Raw genomic sequence first — 18,329 nt, 5'->3', positions numbered from 1 at the left:
ATAGCTAAAATGCTTCTCCTTTAAGAAATGCCATGGCCTCATTTCCTTCCTCCTACTCCTCTACTGCCTCACTGTGGATCAGCTGTCCGCTGGTTTATTACAGCCTCTCTTTGCATCATCCCCACCCACTCTGAACACTGAAGCAGAACTGAAACCAGGCACAGCTCTGCTTGAAATCAATTAACAGACTAACTGGAAAACACCTCTGTACTCTGGAATACAAGATCACAAAAGTAGGTACGTTCTTATATTGGCATTATACGGTACAGTGTACTACAGGTTGTGCATCATGTTTATTTGTATTTGCATATTGAAACCCCTTCCTGATGTGAACCATCACAGGCTAATATTATGCAATTGATTGTTGCCTGTTTTATGTAGCATTCTGCATGAAGAGGGGATTCAGATTGTGATACTGTATATTCATGGCAATGCAAGCCCTGTTCTTTTCAGCTCCACTGTGCTAGACATGATGTAAGGTGTGGTGCAGTGTTTGACAATAAGGCAGTTTGTTACTGGGGTTCACAATCCAGCAACCAGTGATACGAATGAAGATTTTGCTGCATGTGTGCTGTGCAGTGTACATGTACAGTTGTCTTTGAGACAGTTACTGTAGATTTATGATTGTAATTCTTTGCTTATCAAGCCTATCAGATTTTGTGATGATTTTTTCCATTGCTTTGCAACAGTCTGTTAAACGGAGTGAATAACAACAGATCTGTCAAATGTGCAATGATGTTTACAAGCACCACATAAACCAATGAAAAACAAGATTTTGACTCAAAAGATATTCCAAATTCCCACAACACATTTTGTTTTAGTTGCATAAAAGTATTTATTTAATTTACAATAAACCAGAATGATATTATACAATTTGAAATGCAGCATTTTCCCCCAAATATGTTCATGTAGCATCTGATGAGATTGATCGTTCTCATTGTCTAACTTATATTTCAAACATATACAATATATAATATATCACACCCCAAACTGCTGCTTCACCATATACATATAACTGTGTCCATCTAGCTTTGGGGGTGTGATATATGTATGAAACATTACATATAGTGCAATATATACACAGAACCAAAAGTACAATGGCATAAATGGTTTTAAGTAGAATAAAAAGCTAGTACTAATAGTAAATGATCATCAGTCTTTAAATTCAAAGGGGCTAACAGAGAGTTGTCCTCTGTCAAGTTAAAAACAATGTAAAGGATTATAAATACAGAAAATATATGTTTTTAATAACAGAAGTTAGTTTTGGAAACATTTGTGTCTATAGCTGCATTGTTATATTTAAAATAAAGGAATTTGACCATAACAAGTACAAAACTACGAGATATGCATATAAATCACTGTCTGTAAATTGCTCTGACCACTGGCCCCAATGTCAAGCAGGTAATCTAGAAGTATTTTGGCAGCTTTTGAATGAGTAAAAAGAGACAGACAACTGGCACATGAAAACAGCATTTGAAATGCATTAATGATATTGTTCCATGTTTAATTAGGTTTACATTCTACTAGAGTGCACCATTAAGAGGTTATCATCTGGGTCTGACTATGAGCAACACCAGGATTGAAGAAGATCTGAGAGACATTGCTTTAGTGAAGCAGGCTTAATTGACCATTTACGGCAACAGAAATATTATATAAATTATATATTAAACACACACACACACACACACACACACACACACACACAGATAATGCTTGCGTCAAAACTACATTATATATGGAACAGTCAACTATAATCATAAGTAATCTGTTTAAACAAAGTATCATGCAGAATTAGGCCGATTTTTAGATGATTTGCAATGTGAAACACTGATATTGCTTGTCCAGATCTTTTTAGCTCACATATAAGCTGAAATTTTTCGTCGTTACTGTCTCATGTGGGCCTTTGCCATATACTTTATAATGGCAATGCAATAGTTCTGTATTATAAGTAAATAATAGCAGCTACATGTATATTTTGACATTAGTATCATAATGGAAAGATGCATAGTATCATATTGGAGGAGGTTGTGTGGTCCAGTGGTTAAAGGAAAGGGCTTGTTTAAATCCTGGCTCATTCACTGGCTCACTGTGTGACCCTGAGCAAGTCACTAAACCTCCTTGTGCTCCATTTTTTGGGTCCAATGTTGTAAGTAACTCTGCAGCTGATGCATAGTTCACACACCCTAGTCTCTGTCAGTCACCTTGGATGATGGCTTCTGCTAAATAAACAGATAAATACTAATGTGCTACGGATGTGACCAATCACTATGCATTATTTCTTAAATTGTTTTGCCAAATAGTTGTGCACTGGTTTCTTCAGGGTAATATGCTGGTATTATAATGGGATCCCTACAATAAGTGTCTGTGTAGGTAAGTTTTTTGTTAGTGTTTTTTGTTTACAATATTGTTGTTCCTGAATTTGTGTTCTAGTACTGTATCAGCTGTTATTGTGATGCTTGCTGCCAAATGATGACATTTCATTAAGATTGTACAGTGACAGTGTCACTTTTATTGGCCAATAGCATGAGGATAAGACAAGTGGACACTTTGAATAATACATGAATCAAGAACAAAGATGTTTGAAAGATGCGCAATAATACAGAACTGATCACATGCATGAGAACAAGTGGCTTTTTGAAAGTGCACTGAAATGAATGCGTTTAATTGGCCTTCACTTTTTAATGGAATCTATTTAACCTCCAATCCAGCCATCTATCTATCAGAAATATACAGATACAGGCATTTTAAAAAAAGCAACAACAAAAAAATGTGTCAGAGAACTGGGGGGCTTCAAAACATGACAATAAATATAATCTTCAATCCACTACCTTTTGGTATGGTCAAATTCTTTTTTTTTTTTTGACGCTATAGTTTGTTGTCGTATACTTATTATTTCAGCACATACTGTAATACTGCATATTATAGGATGGCATTATAGTATCGTTTTATCTGAGGAGAGATACACTGTGTTGTATGACAGGTGTTTGTTCTTTATAATGACCATTCTAGTGAAGCTGGTTATGTAATGGAATAATTTCTCAACATATATACTGTATAAAGCAGGATAGACAACATACTGTAAATTTGATAGACATGATCCTGTCAATTTATTTTTGCAGTCTTGCTGATATAGTTATCAGAAGGTAAGGTAGGAATCTCATGGTGCTTTCCCTTTGATAAAAGTGGTAGGCGTTTTATGCTATAGTAACACTTCTGGGAAATGCCGTACACTATAAGTTGTGCACAAAATGCAGTCCATGACTCATAAAAGTAATTTAAAGCCGTGTCAATGACATCATGGTTTCCAGATTTCCTTTTAAATAAATATTGCATTGTAACTATTTGCAGTGCCTGTGTTACATGATGCAATAATCAAACTCTCTGACCTTAAGTCTGAGAGATGAGGTGCAGTATTTAAATAAATAAAAAAAATCCTAATTGATCTTGTACTTACACTTTGCAGCTCTGACTGATTTATACGAAGGGATTTTGACCTATACAGTACTAATAATAAATAACGGTAACATGACAACCATATGGCTAAAAAATATAAATGTCAACTGTAACAACCAACAGTGTGGTGTTTTTTCTTCTTTATAAAATCACCCTAAGACAGTGGTCTCAAGAGCTTTTTTTAAATACTGTGCTAGGTGAATCACAGTTTACAAGGACAGGTGTGTGGATAATTGCCTAAAGTGCATCATGTGTAGGACTTGCATACCATCAAAGAAATTCAGATGTCATCCACATAAACTTGTTTGAACTCTAGTTTAATCTCTGTCAAAAAAAAAAGAGAGAGAGAGAGAGAGAGAGAGAGAGAGAGAGAGAGAGAGAGAGAGAGAGAGAGAGTCTCGTGCACTTTACGTCACATTAGCGCACTTCAAGTAAGGCTTTTTCGAATTATACATTATGCATGTCAGTTCCTGATCTCAGTGGTATTTTTCCTACCTACTTGACGTCAGTTGCCATTTGCGAGGGTTGCCCGGGTAACGGCCAACCACCCCTGGAGATATGTCTGGTGGATAAGACAACTCTGATTTTTCCTTTGTATGCCTTTTATGTATTAAAAACAAAAAATCATTAGCTTTTAATCAGATTACAATAGAACTTATGTGTGCATACAACGCCATGGCATGAATTGTTGCATTGTTTTCCACTAGCTAGAATGAAAAAAAGCAAGTACACCAGTGTGTGCAAGCTGTCCATTTGCCATTGTCTACTGTGCATGTAGTCTCATTGACTTGTGCATTTTACAGTATGTGCATGGAACCATTTTTTCATCTCAAAACCAACTGTTAAACTAACATACTGTTCATTCCTACAGTCATAAAATAAAAAAGTGACAACAGCAGATCTTAAATTTAATCTAATAATAAATAGCAACCTTCTGCAACGACAGGCCTGTATTGTACAATATATTTTCGACTTAGTATCCAATGTGTTACAGTACCATATGTTGAATTAGTCTAAAATATGGTGCTTTTTTTTTTATTAGGATGTATATGTATATGTGTTTGTAATAGGTTGTTCTTCAAATCTTTTATTATTATCACTATAGTGTCATTTTATGCTTTTACCACGTTTATTGGACCACAGGATGAATAAAACTATACCATTATTTAGTTGTGATTTTTGTTATTTGAACACTTTCGGTTTCACAACATACAGTGTGGGGTTAAACCAATCATTTTAAAGACTAAAGAAATTAGGATGGACTTAAAATGTATTTTGAGAGCAGTGCCTGTCAACAAAGGATTCTTGTTTTTTCTGTGAGAAAATAATACACAAAATCACTGTGGATGCTGCTGACTTTCTTCTTTATTCTTACGTTTGGTCTCTTTTTAATGAGTGTGGATTTCAGCCCTGGAAAATGTGGTTTTGTGCTCTCGAAGCGAGTTTAGCAGCATGGATACAAAAGGTTATCTGCCAGGGAGCAAAGAGAAGGCAATTGAAATGCAGGAAGGGTACCTGCTTCAAGCTGTGAAGCTATTTTTAGCATCAGCTGCATCTTTTTTTAGAAATCAAGCTACTGATGTTCTATTTTTTCCCAGTGCAGATTCTCTTTTTTTATTATTCCTGAAGCACTGTATAACAAAAGTCAAATTTGGGAAGCATCACTGCAGCAGATTCTCGACAAAGGTTTTGTTGGGTGAATTGTTCAAAATTTCTCAAGCTTATTTCATAAAGCCACAAAACAAAGCAGAGTTCATGAGGAGTGGAATTATATGTGCAGCTCCTATATGCTGAGGCTATGTTACCCTGCACTGAGTATTAATAATTGAACAGGAAGACACCCTGGGCTCAGTTTTTGAGATGCATTGATTGTGATATATATATATTATATATATATATATATATATATATATATATATATATATATATAGATATATATATATATATATATATATATCAAATATTACATCTCTCAAAGGTTACACAAAACCTTTCTCCCTTAAAAATCTTTTTTGACTACCAGGGCTGAAGGTGCATACAATAGCCAGCAAATCATATTAGTGCTTACATCACTGTAAACGACAAAGCTGACAGGATACAAAGATTGCAGCAATGGCCCCTTGATCATTTTCAACTGCTTTAAATAAAATATTAACTTTAGGAGCTGAGAATATGCTCGGGAGGAGGACATGTTGTTTTTTCCATTGTATGATTAGCACCTAGACCCAGAATTCCTGATGATACAGGCTGGACTATAGTTTTAATGTGTCCGCCCATGTCAGCAAAGACTCTGCTAGTACTGTACCCCAGACCTTCCAAAAATATCACACATATTCTGCTTTGTGGTGCTATCGGTGGGGAATTTAAACTCCTTCAAAAACTATCACATGATTTAATTAAGCAAGATATCCAACAGGCGTAATTATAATCCTAAATGCTATCCATTTACTATCAATGTAGAAAGAGTGTGTCCTTCTCCCAGAGAAATGTGTGCACTGGTGATGCTCTTAGAAAAGGATTGCTCGTTAAAATAATTTGAATATATTTGAACAGTTGACAATTATCTATTCAGGGATACCAAGATATTTATTAAGCAGTGGGTACTGCATTTTTAATTATTCATTCTGTTTTTAGTGTAATTAAGCATTACTCCAGTTTAATGTGTCCAGTTTATGTGTATATTATGTATTTTCCTTAAACAAGGTAGTACACATTCTGATAATCAATTGGAACAACTCATAATGTTCTAATGTTCTGTTTCAAATTGCATCAGGTTTCTCTGGATACACCTTGAAACATCACACACAACCACAAAATATGCAATGTATAATATTATGAGGGACAGTCTCAAAAGTTACTAATATATTAATATAATAATTTAACAAAACTCATTAACACATTTTTGGAACATGTTTTTTGATTTTGCAATATGCAATTTTTGTTCCCGAATGGATCCTTTTGAATTAGATATGATGTAGTTAATGACTAAAAATAACCATTACAAGTAGCAAGAAACAAGCAAGCAAGAGGGCCTGGTCCTGTGCCTTGAATCTATGGCTGTCTCTGCGTCAGCTAAATGACTAAATACCAATAAAATATTCATATAGCCAGAGTGATGCAGGGGGACAGGTTAATGATTACACTCTGGTGTGCCCACTATACTTAGAGAGAAAACAAGTTTGAGCACTCTGCCAGTTTTATACAAGGCACAGGGGTGCTTTTAACTTCTGAGTTTTAAAAAGTCACCAGCATATCATGACATAAACGAAATGGATATAAAAAGTGTAACACCGTTTAAGATAGCCTCTTCCAGACCTGTAATTCTTTCAATTTCAGCTGATGCTGCAGGGACTGCAAGTTAGACAAATTGGTTTGTCTTAAAATATCCAAAGACAGTCTCCTAGCCGCAGGGTCAGAAACTGTCTGCTACCCTTTTTACTAAACCAGACAGTGAAAATATTAGTCTAATCTTTGTACCTCTCCAGTAATGTAGCATGAGTGCTTCCTACATTCTCAGGTTGACGTCACTGGGCTTTTAGAAAGAGGCTTTGTTATTTCATCATGTGACTGGTTTAAAGAGGTTTCCCGATATAGCCTTGTGGATTACTCCAGAGAGTCACAGCAGGGGCCGCCCATGAACCGCATCGCAAATGGTAGAAAAAGCATCTTTTATCTCAGAAGTGGGACACGTCGGGCGGTATGTCAAGGGAATAAACCAATTTAAAGCATTTGTATGATGGTGAGTGAAAGTGACATACTGTAAAATTACCAGCCTGGTCCAGAAATAAATAAATAAATAAATAAATAAATAGAAGTGGGTGAATAAAGCAAAAGCTATAAAACATTACAAAGCAACCAAGCACTTTAACCTGTTTTAAGCTGAAGCCAAATGTTGGACTTCATTTTACTATTCCTGAATTTACAGTAAGCTTAGGTTCATAGGTGAACATTGCTTGGACGCTGACTACAGCACAATTGTAAGATGTGTAGAAATACTAAAACTAAACTAGATTCTTGACAACCTTTTCAACGAGAAGTCATTATTGAAGTTTTAAGGCCACAGTCAAGTTCTTCCTACATAAGATAAATACATTAATTTATTTATTTAATACCATGTTACTTCAATGCCAGGGCAGCCATTTTGTTTATAATCTCTGCAATGCCACTCCACCCAGTCAATCATTTTGGTAGGCCTCTATTGATTTAAAAACAGAACCAAGAGAAAATACAATATGATTTGTGTTGCTTTTGAACTAATAGAAATACTTATAAATGTAATAGCTATGGACAGGAAAGGTGTTTTAAAGCCAAAATACATGTTATGTAATTATTATATTAAAGCGCTTTTTCGTTTAACCTTTTAACAACTGAGCTCATTTAAAATGAAAGAGCTCTGGAGAAGATTGAGGGGACATCAGATAATTGTCTTGCCTGTTTATTTTACAAAAACACCAACAATTAGGTTATTTTGTCTTTGGTATTTCTGCTGTAGGCTGCATGTGCAAATACAACAATCTTTTATAGATCTGGACTGATCCAAAATGTAAAAAAACAATAATGCTTAATATGTGGTGGGTACTGGTAGTGCTAAATGAGATGAACTTTGAAATAAAAGCATACAAAACAGATTTGTTTATTAGGTGAGGATGTTTACTTGAACTGGAGCCATGATGAATTACCTATATTTTAAAAGCTATATCATAAGAGTCGCCACGTTAATGTCCTTGTTTTGGTTTTAGATGTTACTGGTATAATTTTTAAAGGGGCAACATAGGAAATGTGTTGCTATTTGTTTTGGTCGAGGTCTTTCAAAATACATACTGTACAAGTAGCCCAATTCACTTAATTTTAGCTGGGAAAAAGGAAAATATTAATACACATGTTAAATGATTAACACATTGTTGATAAAGCATCAGAATTCTTTGTTTATAGTTTGGACAGATTTCGCTTTGTTCTTTTTTTAAGTTAATTGAACTGAGCCCTGAGTGACCTAGATCAGTTTTTAAAGTATGTTTTGCAATCTAGTTCTTATTCTGTACCCTGTGTTGTGAAATATCTATCTATCTATCTATCTATCTATCTATATATATATATATATATATATATATATATATATATATATATATATATATATATATATATATATATAATTTTTTTTCTTTTTTCTTTTTTTTTTAATTTAGACCTGGAGTTCACTGATTGGTAGCAAGTGTTTGAGGAGGTAATGCTTTACATTAAAGCTGTACATTAAAATGGTTAGAGGTCTTCAAATGCCAAGGTGCCTAAAAAAGTGCCTGATCTGCAATTCTATTATATGCTTTTGAATATCTTTCTTACACTGGACATCCCTCTAAACTACTAAAACCTTTAAAAATCTATCTCACAATCTGTAGCTCAGTGGTAACTATGTCAACCAGTCAAATCATGCTGTATCTGTATGAAGTTCATCTGACCTATAAAGCCCACTGGAATTTGAGTCCCAACTACAATTCTAAATTGTTGAACCCTATTTGATATAGCCCAAACCCTGCAGCTATATGCATTAGTCTGGAAGCCTGTTCCGTTAGTCATTATGTATCTTTGTGGAACTCCCTACACAGATCTATTAGGTTTCTTTGACTCGAATTTTTTTTTTTTGAAGACCTTCCCATTCTCCAATGCTTTTAGCAAATTGTTTACTGCTCTGCGGGCTGTTGTGTATAGCATTTTGAAATGGCTTGTAATGAAAAGGGATGTAGAGGTTTAAGTTGTTTGGCGGCATATGCCCCAATACACCCATTCTGCAATCAGGAAGTAAAGCTTTCTGGTTATATTTGGCTGGAGGATCAATCCGTTGTAAAACTATGCATATGTGGCTTGTGTCTTTATGACAAAAAAAAAAAAAAAAAAAAAATGAGTTTGCTTTATAATGCGTTCATGCAGCACTTCCCGCTGAGAGGTCAGGATTTTTCTATCAACTGTAAGTTGCTTTCATTGGGACATCAATATGGCCACAGAGTACTTCAAGGTGAATAGCAATGGAGCATGTGCCTGTGTAATGAGCACTCTGATAGCCTCATGGTCATCTCTGTCCCTCTTCATATACAATTTCATTTTTTTTCTGTAGTGTACGTCACTGTTTGTTTCCGTTCCCACCTATTCCAGGATGTTTCTAAATTTGGATGACTAGATTGAGTTCATTCTTTTTTTTTATCAGTTCCATTTTAAGAATGATGCCGTTATACTCAGCCTGCAGGGTTCCTCTGTGTGTTAGGGAGTAGTGGGTAGAACTGCAGCACTACAGAAGAATCTTTTTGGTAACGACTGTAGGAAATCACAAAGTTAGATATGTATCCCCTTGTCATATTCTGAGCAGCTATAAGAACTCCAAAAGCTTAAAAATATTGTATTTGAAACGATAAGGTCTCATAAATGTCGTATTATAAATACAAATGATATTTGTATTCCAGCTGAGATATTTCAAAATTTTCATTAATTGTAAAATATATGCTGGTGGATAGTTCATGTTGACCTCTTCATATGAATAAAATGAGTACGGAAGGATCTAAAGAAATCCATTGTGTAATACATGGTTTTAAATTAAATAGGGTGTGTTTAGGGTATAATAATTCTAAGACACTGCTCCTTTGCTCTAGAACAGCGGTGCCCAATCCTGGTCCTGGAGGGCCGGTGTCCCTTCTGGTTTTTGTTCCAACTGTACACTAAATTGCTTAATTGGGCCAATTAAGATTTTAATAAGTGCTTGATTGGTACAATTAAATAATTTAGGGGACAGCTGGAACAAAAGCCAGGAGGACACCGGCCCTCCAGGACCAGGATTGGGCACCGCTGTTCTAGAGCAAAGGAGCAGTGTCTTAGAATTATTATACCCTAAACACACCCTATTTAATTTAGAAATATTTAAAGAAAGTTAGTAAGATTCATTAACAAGGAGTATTTCCCAATGTCTTCAATGTTAAAATGAGTTTTGTTTCAGATTCTGCAGCTCTGTGACATTCTGCAGCCTGCAGTTCATTCAACTTTTTTTTTTTTTTCCAGCAGGTTTTTCAGAGATTTAGAAATCCATTCTAATTTCACACATTTGGGTGTGTAAACCACAGGGATATAAGAATGTGAACAAAAACCCATTTCAGCATTGAAGACATTGAGAAAGACTTATTGTCGATACATTTGTCATTGAATTTGTCATTGAGTTTCTTTTATTAGTATTTCTAAATTTCCCACTATTATTGCTTATTTATGGATGAGACGTCAAAGTATAAAAGTTGTTCAAAAGCACCCCCCACCTTTTTTTTCTTTTTGTTAAAGCTCCATTAACAAAGAGGTACATTTATATTTAAAATCAACTCATTTATAGGGGAGTTCAACTTTAAAATATGGGGCATACAAAACAGGTGGTGGGGTGTGTTATGGCCCGGGTGGCAATCCCCATGTGGATGAAAATATCATAACTACCCCAATGTCAATCAAAACAAACCATTGTGCAGCACACAGGAGACAGCCGCTGTCAGGTGTATATTACTTCCAATAGAGAGCCCAAAAACACCATCTGGAAATGCTGAATTAAATTGACGCCCTCCTCAATAGAAAAGGGTCTGCGGCTTCTGCCACTTTCATCTTTAATCTATTGATTATATCTCTAGCAGAGATGAGGGGAAGTATTTCCTGCTGTTCGCTTTCATTGGCGACATTAACAATTCAAGAGTTCCTAACGGCGAGGTCCCTGTTTAGGAATACTTACTTAATCTATTTCAAGTAAAGAGAGACCAAAATAATCTCTTCTGTGTAGTTGATAAGATGCTGGATTTCCACAAGTACTGCATTACTGCAAGACTGTCAACAATAACTTGAAATTACATTTTACATGGCTATTATTTAGGTGAAGGTGAGTCCATGGTAGATTTGCAAACACAAAATAAATTAGACATATAAGAAAGTATAGTAGTAGTAGTAATGATAGTAGTTATTTGAAAAATTGAACTATATATATATATATATATATATATATATATATATATATATATATATATATATATATATATATATATATATAGTGGCTCTCAAAAGTATTCACCCCCCCTTGAACTTTTTCACATTTTATTGTGTTACAACATAGAATCAAAATGGATTTAATTAGGAGTTTTTGCCACTGATCAACACAAAAAAGTACATAATGTCAAAGTGAAAAATAAAATCTACAAATTGTTCTAAATGAATTAAGAATATAAAACAGAAAATATTTGATTGAATAAGTATTCACCCCCTTTGTTATGACAGACCTAAACAAGTTCTGGTGCAACCAATTTTCTTTAGAAGTCACATAATTAGTTGAACGGAGTCCACCTGTGTGCAATTAAGGTGTTTCACATGATTTCAGGTTAAATATACCTGTCTGTGGGAGGATCCACAGTTGGTTAGTACATTTCCTAACAAAAACTACATCATGAAGACGAAGGAACATTCAAACCAAATCCGGAATAAGGTTCTTCAAAGGCACCAATCAGTGATAGGATATAAAATATTTCCAAGGCATTGAATATCCTCAGGAGCACAGTAAAGTCCATTATTAAGAAATGGAGAGACTATGGCACAACTGTGAATCTGTCTAGAACAGGCCGTCCTCAAAGTATCCATATCCAGGGGAGAAGGGCACTAGTCAGGGAGGCCACCAAGAGGCCTATGACAACTCTAAAGGAGTTACAGTCTTCCATGACTGAACTTGGAGCTTGTAGCCCGGGTGCTTCACAAAACTGGCCTTTATGGGAGAGTGGCAAAAAGAAAGCCATTGTTGAAAAAAACTCACATCAAATCTTGGCTAGAGTTTGCCAGAAAGCATGTGGGAGCCTGAGACCAAGTGGAAGAAGATTCTATGGTCTGATGAGACCAAAATAGAGCGTTTTGGCCTCAACGCTAAGCGCTATGTTTGACACAAGCCTAACACCGCACATCATCCTGAGAACACCATCCCTACCATGAAGCATGGTGGTGGCAGCATCATGCTATGGGGATGCTTCTCTGAGTCAGGGCCTGGAAAGCTTGTGAAGATAGAGGGCAAAATGGATGCAGCAAAGTACAGAGAAATCCTGGAGGAAAACCTGTTGAAGTCTGCAAGAGACCAAGACACTTATCCAAATAGACTCATGGCTGTAATTGCTGCCAAAGGTGCCTCTACCAAGTATTGACTCAAGGGGGTGAATACTTATGCAATCAATTATTTTCTGTTTTGTATTTGTAATTAATTTAGAACAATTTATAGATTTTAGTTTTCACGTTGAATTGATGGACATAATGTCATTTATCTTTCTTTATCTATCTTATCTTTGACATTTAGCTTTCATTTTATTTTCCTTTTTTCCATTCATCTATAATTTCTATAGTAAAGTACAATACTATGTGCGGTTGACTGATTTGTCCAAAAGATGATTATGTTCTATAATACACAGTCAGTGATCTGCTGGAGAAATTCAGTTGGAACTCAATAAAGACAAAAATACTAATTTAAGCCAAGAAGAAAAAAGACATTGTATTCATGTATAAAACATTTAAAAGGGTGGGAGGCATTAAGGATAATCGGGGTCTATGAAACCTGTATATAAAACTCACTTTTTTGCATTCTATGTGATTAATTAGTCCTTTGAAAAGTAAGAAATGTAATATTTAAAACAGTTGTTTTAATAAACTGCAAACTTGACTTAACAAAAATTGACTTTAAAAAACAGTCCTTAACAAAACATTCCTTGAGAATGGGGTCCAATGAGAATGCCAAGTTATATATAAACTAGTTTCTTTTTTTAGCCATCACAGCTTTACAATCTACATGCAAGTGGCTGCAAGTAGTGCTGAAGGATTTCTAGCAGGTTCCTGATAAGGTCTGCATTCTGATTCTATAAGAGTCTCTAAGACTGTATAAGGTCAACCCGGGTACGACCCAGGTGCGTGGTTTCACACTACACAGGACTGGGATCCAGGTAGCCAGTACTTATTTTATTGTTAAACACAAGTGCATCTACCACCACACAGGTTGTTCTTTATAAAGCATTAACAAGACATGTCATTAGACCTTGAGAGGTGATGTCCTAGGAACACTGTACGTTCCAAAGGACAAACTCATAAAGGTGCTTTTATGATATATATTATAGTCTTATATATTAGGAAGTGGATCGCGGTGGCTGCTGGTGTTCAGGTGGCTGCAAATTATTTTTAACTCATAACTCACCCAAGGGGCGTCGGGGGGCTGAATGCAGAGCGTTGTGTTAATTGATGATACCTCTTTTCCTGTTAACAGCTGCAGCCTTCAGGGGAGTTAGTTCTGTGTGTCACATTAGGATACACTGCGCTGACGTCTCTCTCCCTATGGTGCAGATTATTAGCAGCCAAGACACACATAAAAGAACAAATCTCCTTTTAAACTCAGTTTTGCAAAGAGGTTTTTACGCAAACTTTTGAAAGGGTTTGTTTTATATTATTTATTTTGGTTAACCGCCACAATGAGAAGTGAAACACGAAATATGTTTCAATGTAGACCATGTGTATGTTTATTTAGTACTGTGATGCAAGCAGAAGTCTCTGAACAGTAAGATATACAAACCATTTCTATGTTTCCCATTTCAGCATCATTAAGAATTTCCTGTATATAAAACTCAAATCACTATGATGTCTATGAGCCATCTTCTACTGTAGTTTATTAATTTGACAATTCCAATTGTAATTTGTGGATTTCTCAAAAGTAGCTATAACAGATTCACTGTAGCCAACTCTACCTTATTCATGTTTCAGTTCAACCTGAGTAAGAGGCATAGTAAATTGGTTCTAAAATAATTTGTTATTAAGGTCTTTGTACACTGTAAACCTTCAAAATAACTAGTCCTAGTCATGGGTATGCCCCAGTACGTTTTGAATGACTCAGTCCCATATAAGACACTGAAACTGTTTGATTAGTTATAGTAGGGCTGTGTTATTGTATAGTTTCTTAATGTACAAAGAGGACAATTTGGTCATGTCATCTCCATACCTTTTCAATTACCTTAATTCCAAAAAGCTTATACCCTAAAATATGCAGTATTAAATGTCAATTACTCCTGATAAAAAAAATAAATAAATCAATAAATAAATAAAACCTGCATAAGAGTATCCTTATCTGATCTGAATGCAATCCTTGCGTTTGTTTGATTGAATACTTGGTGCCAGGAGACACTGTGCATTTGGGATGCTGAGAGGTTTCTTTTTATTGTTGGTTCAACCTCACTGTTGTAGGGTTAATGTACGGGTAACACAGACCTGGCCAGTAGATAACAGACCCAGAACAGGTCGTTCTGGAGTGACTGCGGGTCGGCTATGTGATATCGCCCTGCTTTTGATAAGGCAGGGTTGACCTGGGTGACAGAAAGTGCACAATGCATGTATCAATGCCCCAGAAGCAGCTTATTTCAGACTCTTCCATCCAAGCTTGTCTGGATTGAACCGTCAGCCCAAATGTTGATTAGAGCAAATGTTTCTTCATATCTGCTGTAATCTGGCTCATGGTGTCTCAAATCAACAAAAATATGGATAAACAGGAAAAATTCAAATGTTCCTTGCAGAATTGAAACTTTCACGCAGGCGTGGCTGTTTGTTATTTTGTTGGCTTACAAACGACCTTCATGCATTTTGTCTTGCTCATCCCAGGTCAAATAGTGTCGACCCACATCCTGAGGTGGGTGCTGTGACCCGGGTCAACCTGGGTATGACCCAGGTGCGTAGCTTCACAATACACAGGACTGTGACCCAGGTAGCCAGAACCTGGGTTGGGCCATGAGTAGGAGTGCCATTGTGAAAGGGGCTTATGATAGTGATATCAAAACCTATGTAATACTACAGAAATGTATACAAATTATTTTAAGAATTTAAGCAATATTACATATAAATAACTGGTTCCCAAACATTCAATTATTTGTCTTCACAACAGGAAACATTCTTATTAGGCAATCAATTATTTGCAGTACAGTATTAGTCGTTATTATTGCATTATAAACAATTAGCTCCTAATTTAACTTTTCAATTGTGTGTATACCTGTTTGTTTTGGTCTGGTTTATAGCCACCACCCTTACTGTTCGGGGGTAAAGACTAAAAGCTGGTAGCTGTTGAAAGGTTGTTGTGCGTGCAAGGAAAGGAAAACTGTAACATGTTTTTGCGAGTGTGGTTAGGCATCTTTTCAAAGCAAGAGTGGGTACTTGTGTTATTCTCTAAGTATACTCTTGCGCCATCTTTTGGCAGGATGCAGAAAACCTTAACCTAATACTATTGAATGGGTTAATTGTCATCTGGTATTTTTGTGTTTCCAGTCATAGACAGGGTGATTAATAAATCACTTGGACATAGATTCTCTGGACAAGGAGATGTGGGGGTGGGGGTATCACATGTATTGTTAGATGTCTGATTTTCAGCACTTGATATCTTTCATTCAGCTTTCAAACATATTGTGAGGTGTGGTAATATGGAGGGCTGGATGTCCTCCTGTGTTTCTTTTTTTCTCTGTGAAGAGCACTATTGATAATATTATTATGCCAATTTATTTATTAACCTAAATCATGATCTTCGCCCACTGTAAATAGTGGTTGCAGATAGATATGTGTATTGATTTAACTATCTGGTCTGTATTGATCTTAAAGAGATTTTGCAAAGGATCTTGTCAAAGAAGACCACAGGTTTGACATGACGATCACGGATGCTACAGTCTGCAACCAAAAAGATTTTTGTTTGTTAGAATTCAAATGACTTTGGTTTCTGGGTTTTGTATAGTATACTGCTCTCTGAGTAATACAGTTAAGCACATAACTTACAATGTTGACCAACTTTTAAAGAGGTAACAGCAAAGGATAAAAAAAAATAAAAAATACACACATATCTCTCATTAGTATTAAAAAAGTCCCTTGCTGATTTGTTATTGATTGCTTTGTCTTCCGGACTATATTTTAACTTTGACAGGTATAGACAATTGTGTCAGCTACAGCACAATAGTTAATTTCTTGTGTTACAATCCCCCCCCCCCCCCCCCCCCCCCCCCCCCCCCCCCCCCAGACTTACATTGTGCTCTATGTGGCATTATATAATCTGCAACACAAGAAGTGAATGAGAGAGGAAACCAAGACAGGGTGTACTAGACTACACCTGAGTCTAAATTAAACTTAAGTCTAGTAAGTTTTATTTGCCCTGTATAAAACAGTACAGTCTATACTGCAATCTGTATTTTTATGGCACTACAATATACGTATAACTCCATACAAGAACAGTGCTTATGAAACAACAGTAAAATGTAGAGGCGGGGGGGGGGGGGGGGGGGGGGGGCGGGGGGGGTTAAGTAAGTCAAACGCTTCCCCTTCAAAATATAGCCATTGTTACGCTCATGCTGTAGGTCAGTAGGTCCTGTGCTAGGGCTGTTCCATTACTAGGCTACAATGGGAGGGAAGATGTACAACTTTAATTTAAAGCACAATGTAACACAACTACGACGTATAAAAACGACTACATGTAAAATAAATAGGCAAAGAGTCTGAAAAACAGTATGGTGAAATTATTTTACTCGAGATAAACAAACGTCCTGTTTCTCCATCCTGCTTTCATTTTGTAAAGGCAGCTGGTGGACTGTGCCATTCGCGTGGTGGAGGGGGAGATAATTAATTAAACCAATTCTACTGTTTCTTTCGTTTACCATGAAAAGAAGTATACTATGCTGTTAACACAATTTTGAATAAAGTATATATTCATTTAAACCAGAGACACGAACTCCAAGCTACAATAATTTCGGTACTTTATAAAACGAGACAGCTCCCTGAACACCCCCTATCTGGGTCATGTTGCCATGTTCCCAGTTTCTGTATGGGTGTGGTGATAAGATTGCTGGGCGAAGATTGAGTCAAATACTGTTTCGGTTGGTGGTGCTGGCCCTTTAAATTTGTGAATTTACTCAACAAAATAACCGAAATATTTTACATTTAACTTCAAACAGGGGACATGTGTGGAATCTGAAGGCGGATTTTTAAAGAAATCACCGAGCAGACGATAAAAAAAGGGCTGCGCCGTGAGTCTGGTTCAGGTAATGTGTGTTTAAGATTATTTGTTGAGCACTGCCTAGCCTATGTCTATTTCCTGCTTTGTTGCAAGAATACAGCCATTCTGCAAAGGTTGGCCCTGGTTGTAAGGGGCTGGGCTTTTCTGTTGGTTTACTGGAAACGGTGACCCTTTTAAACCGAATTCAACAAAATAATCATAATTAATGAACATTTTACACGCGTATAGAAGGTGTTTGTATAGATTAAATTTAGTATTGATGAAATCGGGCCTTTTGTCGGCTTGGGTGCAAATATTCCCCCCACAAAAAAAAAAAAACAAAACAAAACAAAAAAAACACCATAACGTCCTTGTTTGAAAAACCGTGGGCTGTGATTCACGAATATATTACTTGGAACGTTGCCCATATTTTAATAAGGTATACGTTAGTATTATGTGGTCTCTTTGCGAGGTTACTTTTATTTGAGCACTCAGCCTAATTTACAGTGTTGTTTTGAAATGTTTTTCCAAGAGAAACCCCGTGAGTCGGCAAGATGATTCGAATTCAGGTTGTTCATGTATGCATGATTTATTTATTATTATTTTTTGCTTCTGACCGTGTGATTTATTTATTTATTTATTTTTAAACTAATGTTTTCATAGATATTAGTCTGGAAGTATAACCGCAATGTGTATTTTTTTTTCCTTTTACGGAACGGGCCATCATTGTACATTGGCCTACCTAAATTATATTTTCAGTGCATCCCATCGGTGTTTTAAATTGAAGGAAGAAAAAAATGAATCAGTCGTGATAGATTTTCAGAAAAACCTTGGAATTTGATATGCGATC

The 18,329-nt window shown here is 36.0% G+C and overlaps 1 protein-coding gene across 5 annotated transcripts in view; it reads left to right on the top strand.

Moving 5' to 3' along the window:
- The first annotated feature begins 120 nt into the window (after window positions 1-120).
- The window catches only part of LOC121322888 (guanine nucleotide-binding protein subunit beta-4), a 37,430-nt gene continuing 19,221 nt past the window's right edge, over window positions 121-18,329 (top strand). The window contains exons 1-2 of one of the 5 annotated variants that reach the window (XM_041263397.1): window positions 121-233; window positions 17,439-17,525. The gene's annotated coding sequence lies outside the window, so the exon portion shown is untranslated. Of the gene's footprint in view, window positions 238-17,313; window positions 17,526-18,329 lie in introns of those variants that run through there. The other 4 variants (XM_041263399.1, XM_041263400.1, XM_041263401.1 and 1 more) reach the window with 4 other exon arrangements.

The sequence above is a fragment of the Polyodon spathula genome, chromosome 11, assembly GCF_017654505.1.
Source record: "Polyodon spathula isolate WHYD16114869_AA chromosome 11, ASM1765450v1, whole genome shotgun sequence".
NCBI lineage: Eukaryota > Metazoa > Chordata > Actinopteri > Acipenseriformes > Polyodontidae > Polyodon > Polyodon spathula.
Note: the sequence above shows the minus strand (reverse complement) of the source record. Positions and strands in the feature narration are given on the sequence as shown.